This window comes from Pistacia vera, unplaced genomic scaffold (genome assembly GCF_008641045.1).
Source record: "Pistacia vera cultivar Batoury unplaced genomic scaffold, PisVer_v2 Contig1078, whole genome shotgun sequence".
NCBI classification, from domain to species: domain Eukaryota; kingdom Viridiplantae; phylum Streptophyta; class Magnoliopsida; order Sapindales; family Anacardiaceae; genus Pistacia; species Pistacia vera.
In genome coordinates, this window is record NW_022195113.1 from 273,327 (window position 1) to 289,160 (window position 15,834).

Below are 15,834 nucleotides of genomic sequence, written 5' to 3' on the forward strand. Positions count from 1 at the left end.
TCCCTCCTGAACATGCTTTGAAAGCTTTGGAAATAGATTGGAATATTGAAAATAAAAAAAAACAGGTATGAGGCAATTAAATATCAAAAAGGGGAATATCAGTATCTACTTTACCTGAAATTGGAAGTACTTCACCAACATCTTCAGGAGAATAGCTCAAACCCCCATACTTCCTAGGGCTGATAGCCTAGAGTGAAAAAAATCTACACAAGAAAGAACAGGTGCAACTAACATTATAATATCTTGTGTGAAGCTCATATCATCTTGGTGGCAATACTAGCCCTTTGTTGACATTATTTTGTTGAAAGCATGATAAAAATTGGCATGTATCACCACAATTCATCATCTTTTAAATAATTATGGCATTGCATTTGGTGTTCAAGTTACAAGTTCCTTTTAGCACTTCATCAAATAATTACATGATCACGATGAATTCCTAGCATTCTTAATATCATAATGAAATTATTTCTTCACAAAGTAGAAATTTGAACATAGCATCAGACCAACAGGAAAAGACATGGTGGAGTTAAGCTACCGTGGTCCTAGTGGCACAGTTAGTGTTAGGGATTTGAGCATTGTTTGACACTAGTGAAAAAAGATACAGCAACGAAAAATATGAAATCCAGTGGTTGAGTTTATCTTTTGAACTTAAGGATATTAATGAAGTCGTCAACAAAAAGAATACTTAATTTTTTACTTTTATATTCCAAATAGTTGTGCAATGAACATTTCAGAACACAATGTTGATATTTTATGAAACAAGTATAATCAATATTAAAAGAATACATTTAGGATCATCCCACTCATAATCAGAACAAAGCATAAATGCAGATGCCAGTCTGTATAGTGTTTCCAACTATTGATAGGTTATCTGGACAGTATGTTCCACTTTCAATAATTTAAATGCGACTTCAGGATATTCGAATACTAGGCATCCTACATGATTATTGGGTTTCTAATTAACATAGAGAAAATCTTCAAATTAAGACTACAAATGCAACTAACTACTTTTTCAGTCACAAATATTGATAAAACTAAGTAATCTGGTTTATGAAAACTTTAATTGTAAACCACAAATTTTAAACCCATAGCGCAGATAGGGGAATAATTACACTACTTTTTCACCATTTTCAATGCAGCTGAAATAAGTTTTCCACACCAGCAAAATATTTCAGGTTTTAATAAAAGAATTGCTGCACTATTTTGTTTTGTTGTTGATAATGATGATGCTATTTGGCTGAGAAATTAAGCAGACCCACAGCCAGACTAATTCAATGGCGTGGTTAGGGCCAACATTCTACTCTGTATAAGGTAAACTGACAGTCAAAGCTAGGTGGCTGGCACAAAGCAGAGTGTGTAAGGAGTTTAACCTAGTACTTATGTTGCACTACACCTAAACCCAAGTTGAACGGAACTCAGAACTGTTCAATAGTTCTTTTTTATTTCCTTGAAATACTTTACTCAGCATCAGAATGTTGTCTTTTCTTCTTGTTTTTTTTTTTTTTTTTCTTTTTTTCATTTCAGAGAAACAGAATGTTGTTCAATGTATTTGTCGACAATGAGAAAAAGTAAGCCCATTACCATTTGTTTTCTACTAGCAACTAGCCTCTGCCAAAATTATGTAGTGTTAGTGAAACTAAAGGAGCCTGTGTCTCTAAACGAGGAAGTAATTATAGAATCCGTTATTTCCGAAAACTGTAACTGTTTTGATAACCCTGGTATTTGCACGAAAATGCAGAGAAACAATTGGTTGTTGAAAATATCGCCTGCACTATTCGATTACCTTGCTTTACAACATGTTGAACTATCTATTTATAGTAATTACAAAGAATCAAATAAAGGAATCAGAATTCTAACTAATTTGTACAGATTGTATGAAACAGAATTACAGCTCATGGTATTCTAGAATCGTCCTTATTGTGCTGAGATATTATAGCCGAGCTGGACCATTTGTCTGAGGTTGCTGTGATAAATCTAACAACCCCCCCCCCCCCCCCCCCCCCCCCCCCCAGGCCCACACACACACCACAAAAAAAAAAAAAAAAAAAAAAAAAAAAAAAAAAGATGGAGAGTGTATGTCAATAACTCCCATCTTGCGCAATAAGGAATAGAACAATGGAGAGTAGAGAGCTTTTGTTAGGATATCAGCTAATTGACAAGAAAATGGTGTGTATGCAGTTGAGATAACACCATCTTGAATTTTATCCTGAATTAGATGACAATCTAATTCGATATGCTTGGTCCTTTCGTGGAAGACTAGGTTGGAGGCAATGTGTAGAGCAGAGTTGTTGTCACAGTGAAGGGTGGCGGGCTGAGGGTGAGAAACCACGAGATCAACAAGTAAATACTTTAACCAGACAAGCTCACAAGAAGCAGTAGCCATAGACCGGTGCTCTGCCTCAGCTGAACTGCGAGAGATGGTGATTTGTTCTTGCATTTCCACGAAATGAGTGATTGCCCGAGAAATACATAATAGCCAATTGTAGATCTTCTTGTATTCAGGCACAATGCCCAATCGGAATCACAACAAGATGTTAATTGACAAGCAGATGATGCAGGAAATATTAATCCTTGACCAGGTGATTTCTTTACATAATGCATCACCTTGTAAGCTGCTTGAAGATGTGGAACCCAAGGGGCACTCATGTATTGACTGAGCAGGTTGATAGAGAATGAAAGGCCAGGTCGTGTGATTGTTAAGTATAGGAGTCTTCCAACGAGGCTTCTGAATTCTGATGGATCATGTAGCAATTTTCCTTCATCCTTGTCAAGTTTGAGACTCGGGTCCATGGGAATTAAACTAGGCTTGCAGCCAGTAAAACCAGCATCGTCAAGAATGTCCAAACAATATTTCCTTTGGCATAATTGAATGCCATTTGAGTTTCGGGCTACTCCAAACCAAGAAAATACTTGAGTGTACTGAGATCTTTGATCTTAAATATTGATGCTAGAAAAGCTTTGAGAGCTGAAATGCCATGGTGATCATTGGAAGCTACAACGATATCGTCAACATATACAAGTAGTGCTAAAAAAGATGAACCACTTCCTTTAGTAAAGAGACTATAATTATCTTTTGATTGAGTAAATCCAAATTGTAACAAGGAGGATGAGAATTTGGCATACCACTGATGTGATGCCTGTTTGAGACCATATAAGCTTTTGTTTAATTTGCAAACCTTGTTCTGTCCTTGAACTGAATAACCAGGAGATATTTTTATATACACTTCTTCGTCCAAATCGCCATGTAAAAATGCATTATGAACATTGAATTGATGGAGTTTCCACCCTTTGATGGCAGCCACGACAAGCAAGGTTTTTACCGTTACAAGTTTGGCTACGAGTGAGAATGTCTCATGGTAATCAAGGCCTTCTTCTTGGGTATATCCCTTGGCAACTAAATGTGCCTTGTGCCGCTCAATGGTTCCATCTGAATTGTATTTAATTTTGTAAACCCATTTTGAACCAATGGTCTTCTTCCCAATAGGCAGATCAGTAACATCTCAAGTCTTGTTCAATTCTAGAGCAGTAATCTCATTATCCATTGCATTATCTAAGCTTTTTACAACTTGTGTATAAGTGGAGGGTTCAATGTGATTAAGAAATGAAATGGCAAATGTAGCATGGTTAGGAGACAATTTAGCATGAGACAAGACAGAATGTAAGGGATAAAAATGATTAGCAAGTGAATTACCTTTGATCTTGGAGCTTGAAAGAGAAGTAATGAGTGCAATGACTTGTTGACAGGAGTAGTCCTGGAGATAAGCATTGGATTTTTTTGGTTTGTTTGATCTGTGGGGAAGAGGTTGTGTTTGAAATGGAATATCAAGTAGAGTAGGGGAAATGGGAGGATCTGTGATAATATTCAAAGGGATGGAAGAAGTGGATTGTGTTGCTGTGTGTTCTGTGATAATATCAGAAGGAATGTGAGGATAATTTTGTTGCGATGGAGAGTGTTCTGAAGAGCTGATGTGGGATGGTAGTTGTGGTGGAGGGTGTGCTGTGAGGGGATCAGAAGGGATAGTATGAGAATCTTGCTGTGATGGTGAATGTGATATGAGAATGTCAAATTGTAATTGTGAGGGCTGAGTGATGATGTTGGTACCTAGGGATGGAAATTGAGGTGTGGGAGAGGATTGGGCAATTTTAGAGGGAAATATGTGTTCATAGAAAGTGACATCTCTGGAGTGAAAAATGGATTGGCTGTTTAGATCAAATAATTTTTAGCCTTTGATTCCAAATGGATATCCAAGCATAATGCATTTCCTTGCTCTAGAGTCAAATTTGTGTCTGTTTTGTTTTAATGTAGATGCATAGCAAAGACACTTGAAGGTTCTCAAGTGTTGATAGGTTGGTTTGGTTTGAAAAAGAAGTTGGTATGGGCTATGATTTTGTGAATTTAGGGATGGTGTTCTGTTAATAAGATAGGTTGTAGTTAAAATGCAATCATTCCAAAAAGATAAGGGAAAGCCGTATTGAAATTTTAAGGCACGAGCGACATTTAAAATATGTTGGTGCTTGCGTTCCACAACCCCATTTTGTTGGGGGGTTTCCACAAAAGTTTTTTTTTGTGGATAATTCCTTTTTGCATGAAGAAATCAGTCATTGAAAATTTATTTCCATTATCAGATCAAAGAGCTTGAAGTTTTGTTTGGAATTGTGTTTCAATTAGTGAGCAAAAAAATTGCAATAAGGGTCGAGTTTGGGATTTATTTTTCATTAAATAAACCCAAGTGGATCTGGTGAAGTCATCAATGATTGTTAAGAAATATTTGGATCCATCATGTGCCATTTGGGAACATGGTCCCCAAATGTCACAATGGATGAATTCAAAAGGTTTAGAAGCGCAGTTGTAACTAATAGGAAAAGGTAACCTGTGATGTTTTGATAAATGACATGTAGAGCATGGAACAACAGAATCCTTTTGTAACAAAGATAAGCGTGAGTTAGACAAGTAACCCATTCTACAATGCCATAAGTTGTGGGAACTTTGCTGGGAAGTAACAGAGGCAGAAACAGATAATTTATTGAAGGGTAAAGCGGATAAAATGGAAGATAGGGCTGTGGGAGGCACTCCTGTCAGCAGAAGATGGTAAAGACCATTAACAGCCTCACCCTTCCCAATTGTGCTCCAAGAGAAAAGGTCTTGCACATAACATTCATTAGCAAAGAAAACAAAGCAACAATTAATGTCCTGGATTAATTTTTTGGCTGAGAGGAGATTGAAATTAAAAGATGGGATGTATAAAACATCTTTGAGAGTAATGACAGAATTGATTTTAACAATATCCTTATGGGTAACATTGGCATGATTACCATTTGGAAATCTAACTTTAAAATCAACTATGGATGGTGAGGAAGTATAAATGGATGTGATCTGTTGCACCCGTGTCTATGAGCCAAGGAATATGATGTGAAGATGTTGTATTAGAGACTAGAAAGCAGGAAGCTATATCAAAGAAGGTGGAAGGTGAAGGGCAGACTGAGGATGGATCAATGGACTGAACCTGATTTGTTGCTGGTTGTGTTGCTTGAGACTAGAGTAAGGTAATGATATGTTGATATTGCTCTTGAGTTTGAACTGCTTGAGATTTCTCATTGATCTATTCTTGGTTTGAGAGACTAATTTGGTTAACATAAGGGTCAGGTCCTTTGGATCGATTGGCAAGCTTATGGCCAGGGGGATAGCCATGTAATTTGTAACATCTCTCTGCAGTGTGTCCAACGAGATTACAGTGTGTACATGTGGGTTTCTCAAGATTTGGATTAGTCTTAAAACATTTTTCCAGAGAATGGCCTGAGACTTTGTAGAAAGTGCAAAAAAATTTGTCTCGTCGTTGGGAACTAAAAGATTTGGGGTTGTCTCAGGTGGGTGGATAATGAGTTCTGGTAGCTAAGGCCATTGTGTCATGAAGATTGGGAAGGTTGGAGATCTGCTTATGCTTCTCTTCTTGTTGAACAAGAGCATAAACTTCACTCAAAGATGGAATAGGTTTGAGGAGGATAATCTGAGCTTTGATGTTGCTGAAGGAATCGTTGAGCCCCATGAGGAATTTCACCATCCAGTCACGTTGTTGGTTCTCAAACACAGGTTTCATGGCACCACATGTACACGATGGAATAAATTCAAAACTGAGAAGTTCATCAAATAAACTTTTCAACTTAGAGAAGTAAAGGCTGACAAAATCATCACCTTGGTTAATATTGTGAATGGATTGCTTCAATTCAAAGATTCTTGGCCCATTGTTTTGGGCAAAACGTTGTTCGAGTTCAAGCCATAGTTCATTGGCTGTCTCAACATAAACAACGCTGTTTTTTATCTCAAGAGACATTGCATTTTGAAGCCAGGTTACAACCAAGTCATTGCATTCAAGCCATGGTTCTAACAAGGCATCGGTGGAAGAGGGTTCAAGAAGAGTACCATCAATGAAACCTAGTTTCTTTTTTATTTGGAGTGAACGACGCACGGTACGTGCCGAAGAGTGGTAGTTTTCAGGGGTGAGAAGATGGTTGGTGAGTAGCGTTCCTGGACAATCATTCGGGTTGAGAAAAAAAGGACTAGCAAGGTCTTTTGGGTTGCGGTTGATAGGGGGTTTTTTATCTTCGGAAGCCATTGTTATAGCTCTGATACCATAACGGTTTTGGTAACCTTGGCATTTGCAAGGAAGCAGAGAGAGACAAACAAAAATGCAAAGAAACAATTGGTTGTTGAAAATATTGCTTGCACTATTCGATTACCTTGCTTTACAATGTGTTGAGCTATCTATTTATAGTAATTACAAAGAATCAAATAAAGGAATCAGAATTCTAACTAATTTGTACAGACTTTATGAAACATAATTATAGCTCATGGTATTCTAAAATCGTCCTTATTGTGCTGAGATATTATAGCCGAGTTGGAGCATTTGTCTGAGGTGGCTTGCTGTGATGTCATTTGCTGTGATAAATCTAACAAACTAACGCAAGTAGAACACTGCAGCACTAAAGAAACAGAACTAGAAATTTCAACTCTAAAGAATAGTAGTAAGGAAAAATGAAGAAAACATATCGACAAAAGATATAGAATCCGTTATTTTCGAAAATTGACGCAAGTAAAGCACAGCAACACTAAAGAAACAAAACTAGAAATTTCAACTCTGAAGACTAGTAATTAAGGAAAAATGAAGAAAACATATCGACAAAGGAGAGCGAGCTCCATAGAAAGCACGAACCAAACATATATATGATCAATTTCCAACCAATACAACACAATAACATACCATAAATCCAAACAAATTCGGCCAACACAAATATTAGAATTCAAAACATTTACTTGCAATTTTCGGACCAAGACAAGTAATAGCACTTCAAGCATAAAGGATTGCTCCACCAACTTGAATTAATTTATCACCAAATCCTTTGCCAAGACTTGGATAAAGAATTCACCCTCAAGAACACAAAAGTTCTCTCAAATGGATAAACCAATTTTATATATTTCAAAAGCTAAATGTTACAATGAAATAGTTGTCCTTATATAGGCAAATACAAGGATAAACAAATAATTGACAAATACAGGAAAATAAAATAAACTTAACTAAATATTACAAGTCATTCATTCAAAAAGCAAAACCATGCATATTTAATGCATAAGAGAAATAATTCCCTAATTTTAAGATCTATGTCTTTAACCACCCTATTAGTTGAAATAAGCTTACTTCTATTAGATCAAAACTTAATCAATGATTCTAATTAAGTCTATTAATAAGAATGTAAAAATTTGGGCCTTGAGAATTATGCAAATGGATCCAATAAGAGTTCATGTGGATCTTCCCCTTTGGAATGAGACTTGGGCTGAATTGGATCTTTTCAACACTTGAACTTCTTTGTTGGTGGGCTTAAGCTTCTCTTGTTGAGCTTGGACTTGGAGTGGCTTGGGCCGAAATGTTTGGACTCTCTCCCTCCTTGGAACTTGCTTGGGCCGAATATTCTTTATTGTTTTCCACATTCCACAATCCAAGTGTTTTAGGACTTTGAGTGAAATTCTTCAATTCAACCGAATTAGCAAGGGTTTTAGGACTTGCAATTCCTTGTTCACTCATGTTTACAAGTGTTTTAAGACTTGTAAAAGTATCAATATACCAAACATATATCATGTAGAAATATACCTATGAGTAAGCCATATCATGCAGTGCAACAATAGAGTAAAGAATAATAGAAGACGTTAAGGGCCAATTCTTAATGAGGCTTTCCTTGGAAGTTTTCTTGCTTCCTTCATGTCCTTTAAAATCTGCATCAGACCCACAGGATGCAAAATCCATTTGATCATTCGAGAAATCACATGATACATTGTCTTCCTTATGGATGTGCAACGTCTCCGATAATAACCAAATGTATTTTAGGAAACCCCATTGCAGTAAGTAGAAAGTTAATTCAGTAATAACAAGACAAGCATGAGTTCTTATAGCTTAAATACTATTACCAGACGCTTATCTATTAACTTAAGGTTTTAAGTATGATAATTTTAACATATCGAATCCATTTGACCAAGCGAATTTGAATATGAATCCCCTTTTTCTATTAGTTAAGCTATAAGAAATTATGTTTATGAATATAGTTGTATCCTTGATCACATTATATTTGATTGACATGCACTAGCACTTGAGGAGTTATGGTCCCTTACCTGTTAACTTGAGCTTTTGTGAGAAGTGGTTCTTTAGCATAAGTGACACAACCATTCACATTGATTATTTAATATTACTTACAAGCGTATTCACATGAATATCTGTGGAATAGACATTAAACAAGGGAGACATGACTTAAATCTTTTATGGATTTCTTTTCCTTATAACCTCTACACACCTAGGGATATTCATCAATTTCAATTAGAAAAAAATGATGAAAATTGAGCATGTACAGATGGAGAGCAAACAACATACTGGCAAATGTTGCAATACATGCTAGGAAACAAATTGTAAAACGGCAATAAATGAAAATCAGTTTGTAGAGTCATATAGAGACTTGTTCATAACAAAGAAAACCGCATAGAACTAGCATTTGAATCGGAAAGAAAATTATCAAGAACCACGAAACCGAAACAAGTTAAGATGATAGACAAAGGTCAACAACAATACTTCAGCTCCAACATGCCCCTTCCCAAGTAAGGCATGTGGATCAAACAAAAACTACAAGCAAATTCACAACTTATTGTTATCAAATTAAACAATAAGGAATTCAAATACAGAACCTCTTTATCTTCGCAACTTTAATACTAAGTTAAAACAACTATTGAACCTAAGAACTTAAACTGAATAGGGCAAACAATAATATGTAAGCTCCAAAAAAGAACATTTTCAAACATATGGCATCCCTTGAGGTTCACTAAAGTATAGCTATCATCCGTTGTGAATATGGAAATTGTTACAAATGAAGTTTCAATTAATTTTAATTGATGCCTCTCCAACATAATTTTCAAACGAAGAAAGCCCATCTGTTTTATAACTACAAAACAAGAGGTCCATATTTTTTTCCCAAAAAAATTATTCACTTTTGATAAAGACAAAGCATTCTTGGTGTTGCTAAGTCATATAACCTGGTACAACAGACTACAAAGGGGTAAAATGACAACTGCATTACATAAGTATGTACAAATAACAAATCTACCTGAAAATAATTATTAAAAATATGTGAACCTCCACAACAATTTGACTGAAAATGTGAATAACATTAACCACTTGGATGATCACCATATAGATTTCTCGCCTTATTTTTTATATGATAGGTCATATGTATTATTCTCCTCTCTCTTTACACATGCACACACATGCAGAGGCCAGAGGGAAAATTTGAACTTATTTAATGACATATACAAGTTAAGAACTAAAACGACTTTGTGTACATATTTGAATTTCTGTAATACGAGAGCCTTCTAGCTAGTGCTAATGACCTTGAGCTTTCTAGAAACCATCGTTTCCAACCTGAGTTCTTGAGCATGTAATAATTCTATCTTCTATGTGAAATCCCTCAAAATATGAAAGTATCCAGAAATAACAGAAAAGTAAAGAGAAAAGAGGCTGCAAACAAGTTATATGAAGTTCAAATTAAAATGAGTTGAAAATAGCCACCTACACAAGCTTTACTTCTCTTAAAGGCCTTTCAATCATTACTGTTCTCTGTCTCATCAGAGCCTCATAAAATATGCTGGCAAAGAAAATGGAAATGTCTATAAGATCAATTTTTAACCTAAAGGAAGACACAGTTAGTAAATTTCATTATGATAGGAAGCTGTCCTGACATGTTAGGAAAGAATTACATGAAAATGCATCTTACTTGGGACAAATAGTAGCCCAAATCAATAATTCCATATAATATTATGGTTGAGATTAGACAGTAGCAATAATGTTATTTTGAAGTCATAAATAACATTATTTATGTAACAGAAGCCAGCAAGAAGCCATGGTTACTCCCAAAGCCATAAGTGATATAACAAAGCAGGGCAAGAAGAATGGAAACCTGCATAAATGTCATGTTTCAGAATACCATCATACTTTTAACATCTTACAGAAAGAAAATGAAAGATAATAAAAAGATAAGAGTTAAAGTTCACTTACTTCCCAAATAAAGATTCTTTAGAGAATATGTTTGGATACTTATCTGCTGGCTGAATAGTGAAAATTATCCCAAAAGATAAGTACCATGCTTTGCAAACAGAAAACAAAATGAAAAGGACATGGGCACATGGACTAGGTGGGGTATGGGGATGTTAACAATAGATAGATTAAAATGAGATTGGAGAAGATACTTGGACAACTAGGGAAAAATCCTGAATGATGGACATTTCATAAGGATTTCAAATTACTTGAAAATGAAATATTTTTCAATAACAAAGGAGAAAAGAAATATTATCTACAAGATGTATTTACTGGCAGAAGAAGCCAAAAATATAAGTACCTGAGCCAAAAAACCACCCACTGCTGGGCCCATGATGAGTCCTATGCCCCATGCTGTACTCACCTGAAATTATATTACAGTTGCCAGCTCCGGCACCACAGTAACATAGTTTTATTCATAGAGAAATATGCTTACTGCTGACAGTCCTAAAGTTTGCTGTTCTCCACGCATAACTTCAGTTGCATATGCCTGGTAATGATAGAAGTTATGCGCCGGCACTAGAATTAAGTGGAACACGAGTAAACAAAGAATCTCATAGAATAGAAACTTTCCATACCACTATCGTTCCAAGTAAAGCATTCATACTCCCAAGAAGAAACCTTGTGATTACAGCCATCCAAAAGTTTATACAAAGCCCAAAGAGAGTGCTCAAAACAACCCTATGATAAATTTTTAAGCCAGATAATTATGAAAATTTTGTACATAAGATGTCTGAAATAAAAAAAATTCCAGAATTAGTTGCTAACTATCACTATCAAAAATTTGACAGGAAACCAGCAGTTACTAACACTGAGATGGTCCCAGATAATATTATGGGTTTTCGACCATAGTGTTCAGCCACCACTCCCCATAAGACAGATGTCAAAGCTCTGCCAATCATGAATGAAGACCCTTCAAGGTATAAAGAGGTTTGTTAGGACTAATTTTCAGGAACTGAAATCTGATGACTAAGCATATCTATATTAGAATACACCATCATTAAAGAGGAAGTATAGAAGATACACTCACCCACAAAGCCAGCATAGTAGCCAATATCTTCCTCCCTTTTTGCAATATGAAAATCCCTAATCTGAAATTAAATAGTAAATTAATAGAATGTTTTGGAAAGCAATGCAAGATTCAACAGATTGACAGGTAGGCTTTGTTTAATATTTTTCCCAAGCAATGGAGGCTAAGCAGAAAAATCAGCAACCAAAATAGTCCAACCTCAATCTCATAAAAGATGTATATAAACAAATGCAAGAATCAAATCTGACCACCATATTCTATAACCATCCTGGAATGTATCAGCTTTAATTAGTTGCAGAAAACTTGTTGTCTACTTCTTAGTAATATTTTCTCCAAACTAAGGAAGTGATCAATCTTGTCACTGGTAAATCTTACTTCTTGGATAGTTATTCACTCATCTTGTTCTGCTATCAATCATAGCGCATTGATTAGTAAGATGCTTCTGTATTTATACAAAAATCATACAACTGATTTTTTCAGAATCTTCATTGCAGACTCTTTGTATGTCACTGAACCAATTTCTACGTCTGTCTATAACTCATTTTAATAATTTAATCATCTGCGTGCGGAGTAACATTTCTACTCACAATGAAATAAAGGAAGGGAAAGAGTGATGATACTGACAGTGCAGAAAAATTGAAATGAGAAGGATCTCAATATTATGGATAATGTACAAGATAAATCAAATAATTAAGAAATGCTTAACAGCAGCTAAAACAAGCGCTGCAGGAAACGACAAACCACTGCAAGAGGGCATATAAATGAATTTCAACCATAAAGAAAAAAGGTGCATGCTACCTTAAATCAACAACAAAACCTGTTTACAGTAATAATGAAGTTCACCACAACCACAAAAAGCAAAAGTTCTTTATGACAGATTGAAAGGCAGACTCAACATCCAAGAAGGAGATCACAATTTATTCATTTATTGATGGGAAGACATTAAGTTGAAAACAATTCACAGATGTAAGCTGGGGGTTCAAAATTAAATCTTCTAATAAAACATTTCCTGTGGTTTCTAACTAAATAGAAATACCTTCAGTTAGCTTCTGTTGCTGAACCCCAGGGGAGCATGCCAGCTTTTTCCCTTAAGTAATTTAACAACCGAATGGGTGCAAAATTGTCAAACTATAATTAAAATGAAAACCACAAAAACTCCAGTTTAATTCACCATATTCATTATACTATTTGCAAGTACAGTGCTCCAATGGACAGAATTTCTCACTATAGTTACAAACAAAAAGAAATGCCAACAGAACCATACTGCAAGAAAATGTAATGATAAAATCACCTTAATCTGATCATTTTTTCTATCTTCGAATATATAATAAAGCAATTTTCCCTGTTCCATAGACACTAAAAAATTCCGTTATCTGTAATATTTTTGATAATGTTAACCAAAACTATTTGCATGCATCTCCATTTGCATGTATGCAGAAACCTTCAAACCTAAAGAGGAACAACTAAAAATAATGAAACCAATACCATTCTTCAAATTTGGCAACCTGCCTAAACCATATCATCCCAACTACGCAATTCATGGAAACAAAGAGAAATTTAAGATGCTCGTAAGAATAACCTGTGAAGAGATATGACGACTTACAATTACAAACCGCAACAAACCACAAAGAAATGATTTCCTGAATAGGTAAATCTTGTTTTACCTCTTTGAGCTTATCAACCTTATAGCCAGAGCAGTTCTCATAATATTTCTTCTTCTTCAACAGTGTCTCTCTGCACTTCTCCTCCGACATACTTTTATCAAGCCAGCACAAGACACTGCCTCAGATGTATGAAGCTGTAAAACTAAATCTGAAAAAGCACTCTGCACTTAGTTACATAATCAGCTCAAAAACTAATCATCCAATAGAAATTAATAATACATTTGTAAAGGTACAACAGAATCTGAAATAGCATTCTCCACTTAGTTATATAATGAGCTTAAAAAGTAATCATCATAAACAATATATATGTTCATTAAATGGTAAGGCATCTCTTGCACAATTGCACAAGACATTAAATCAATTGATTAGGAGTTAAAAAGTTGCTTAGAAAAGAATATTCAAGTCTTGAAAAAAAGATGATTCTGCTTTGTTTCCGTGTTAAATGAAAATAATATATAGCATCCAAATATTTAACAAGATTTTCACTTAAAACATGTGGATATAATATAATATCATACCATGATAGCAAGAGCAACACATAAAACATGCTTGTCTCCATCAATTCATGATGTCATCTAATTAGCTTTTAAAACCAATATCACAAATTTTGTATCCTAAGTACTATGGTATTGACTTAGAATTACCACAGAATTATAAAATAATGAGACATTATATAAAAAGTCATAATAACTTCATATCACTTCAGAAAAAAATTTGGAATAACAATTATAAGTACTTAGTATGGCGTTACTCTATAATAATACAATTAACTTCTGTCTTCAACACATGAATGTAAAGCTTATACACAATACAAATAACCACCTTATAGAGCTCAGGTATCGATTTCGAAGGGAAGTCAAACCATTATTATTAAACATCAAATGAACAATGCGAACTGTTAAACTTCCAACATAATGAAATAAAATAAGCTTTCAAACATGTTCCAAGTTTTATACTTGAATATTCATACAAATAGTAGTTACAATGGCGAGGTTAAGGACAATAATGCATACTTCAATCAAATAAAAATTACCTGCTTTCTTCACCCTCATATTTTTGTATTAGTAATACTATGTAAACAAAGTTGGACTCCCAACTTTAGAATTCAACTAATATGTACCTCACTTATCACATCATTTTACAAGTAATATGGTACTACCATATCAGTTGACTTCTAAAGTCAGGATTCTAACTTTATAAGTACAACATTACTCAAATTTACACTTCATGCATGCGTCCTTCACCCCAAAAACGGCACCTCATAATCATTTGACCGATGGCCGTTTAAAGCTTCGCCAATAGTGATCTGATTAAGACTAGTAGCACAAACAAAGCAAACCAAAATGTGAGAAAACCGATCAGGAAACCTAGCAAGCGAAATTCAAACTAAACACCAAAAGCTTTAATAAAACATTTCAAGAAAAGTGACAAAAAAGCTCATCTGAATCGTAATCCTGATAAGTTGATGGTAAATTAGGGCACGATTTTGGTTGGACATTGATTCGAATGGGTTGTGAGCAATAATTTACAAGAGGACAAATGTACCTTCAGTGGCCATGTCAGATTTCCGTAATTCCCAGGTGTCGGTACAAAAGCTTCTGTCACCCAGAGAAACATAAGCGCAAATTGGAATTTATTCGAATTCGTTCCTCTTGAAATTGAAAATTTGAAATACATAGAAAACCTCTTGAAATTGACATTAATAAATGGGATAGTAGAAGCCTGGATTTGGGAAATTTTTAAATGTAGGGTTTGTTTAAAACTTGAGGGAGGACGAGAGAAAAATAGCCGTTGCTAATGGAGAAATTTTGAAAATAATTGAATTAGAAAGGACTCCAACATTTTTTTTTTCTAAATATCTCACATTAATATATATTATATCACTTATAATAATCAAATAATAAATACTCATAAATAAAATATATAAAATTAATTAAACTAAAAAATAAATTAAATCTAAAATTGGTTTTTGAAAGCACATAATTTTAAGATTAATATCATTAATTAAATTAAATGGATCAAATAAAGTAGATTAATTTGCCTAATTAAAAACGTTGCACATGCATATTTCATCCAAAATGTATCATGAAATTAATACAAATTAGCTTTGCCAAAACATTTGGTCCCTTTCATTAAAATGACAACCATGGTGAATGAATGACAAAAAGTTGTGTTTTAAAATCTGGTCTAGCCTGACCGATTAAACCAGTTCAACCGAGACTTGGGGCCTTCACCAGGCAAGTTTTCAATTTTGAATATTCAATACAAACCTTAGAAATTAGGACGATGATCGACGAATAATTGGTGACTAGGATGTTGGGGTTTTGAAGAGAAATGGTCAGTCAGTCGAAAGGTGGCGATGAAGATGATTTTTGGTGAGTAAAACGATCAAAAATCACAAAAATCGATTCACAGAAACAATAAGTTGTGGCCGACTTACTGGCTATTGGCAAGGTGAATTGGGGTGAGGTGAGATATGTTTTGGTCAAGATATATCTTTATTGATTGTATTAATGTA

General features: G+C 34.7%; 1 pseudogene; it reads right to left on the reverse strand.

Moving 5' to 3' along the window:
- Positions 1-76: 76 nt before the first annotated feature.
- Positions 77-14,403, reverse strand: LOC116133163 (annotated as a pseudogene).
- Positions 14,404-15,834: the final 1,431 nt, after the last annotated feature.